The sequence below is a fragment of the Austrofundulus limnaeus genome, unplaced genomic scaffold, assembly GCF_001266775.1.
Source record: "Austrofundulus limnaeus strain Quisiro unplaced genomic scaffold, Austrofundulus_limnaeus-1.0 Scaffold0, whole genome shotgun sequence".
Classification (NCBI taxonomy): Eukaryota; Metazoa; Chordata; class Actinopteri; order Cyprinodontiformes; family Rivulidae; genus Austrofundulus; species Austrofundulus limnaeus.
In genome coordinates, this window is record NW_013952402.1 from 402,334 (window position 1) to 403,750 (window position 1,417).

Below are 1,417 nucleotides of genomic sequence, written 5' to 3' on the forward strand. Positions count from 1 at the left end.
TACGAAAACATTGGTGAATGCCACAAATTCTCCTAAATCACTCGTACGCACAACTTAAGAACAAATCTGTGCGTACGAACGGTTCTTGCATGAGGCCTATTGTTCCAGAAGTCTAATGKTTCATTGAAAATCTTTTTAGAGATGTTTTCTCCTCACAACGCTTTTCCACAAGTCATACTTGTTCAGTCCTTTTCTAACTGTACTGCCATGCAGCTGCAKTTGCTGGCTCAGACCCACGAGACATGTCACAACAACAGAATAATTCCYAAAATTCCTGTGTTAAAGATCAACAGGTCTACACATGCAAAGCTGTTTTACCGTAAAACTGAAAAGAAAAAAAAGCTCTTTATTTGTCCACAYCCCTTAATTTGAACAACATGATTTTAGTGACAAATTTAACCTCTGTGTTTTGTTTGGACTGATGTGTTGAGYTCATCGGGACAGGCTGGGTTTTGCAAAAGCACATCTGCTGTCTATCTTCTRATTATTAAGCACAGAGAGGACTACTATCATAAATTGAATGCATTATTTATAAAAAAAAAATTCAAATCATAAGGATGGCAGAAGATTTGTTGGTTGTTTATAAATTTGCAGAAATTCTATACATACTGTAGTGCATATAATACAATGAACTGATGAAATTATTAGTTGTGAGCAGCCTGAAATCCACCCCTGTCATTAAAGGCTAACTAGTTTCATATATGCACAGRGGTGGAAATAAAAACWAACTTTATCAGCACAAAGACTGGCTAAAATTATGCAGTGGCTCAGATACAGTGTGGTAAGACTCAGATTGTTTTGAAACTTAAATCTTTAAAAAGACATATTTGATCATATTCTAATTTCTGYAATATAACACAGGGCACGAGTCCTGCGACTCATCAGCAGCTTGAGTGGCAGCAATAAGAGAGTGACCATATCGATGCAGGTAGTTTCACAGTGAAGGAAGATTTTCCTTGCTGAAGGTTGAGCAGGTCTGAGCCTTATTGGACCGAGCCGTTGGCTCAAGACGCTGACTCAGCGATGCATGACGCCGGTGCTGCCGAGGYAGTGGAGGACAGAATGGRTCCCGTTTGTGAGTGTTGAAGTGATGTTAGCAGCATTATTGCTAACATGGGCTAAAGTTCAAAACAGTAACAAATTTTCAACCTCTGACTCTCTGCAGGGGCGTGTCTCTGAGTGAAAGGCTTTTAAAACCGAACCAGAGCTGTGATGTAAGCATATAAGCTGTACAGTTTTAACCAATAGGAAAATTCAACTGCAGCAGCCAATGTTCAACCTATAGAGGGCAGCAAAATGTTGCAGACAAACAAATTTACACAAAAATGTTAAAAAGCAACACTCTGGGTATGTTTTCGATGAGAGAAAGACATAATCACATAATGTAAAGCTCATAAAAGTTGACTTTGCACAATAT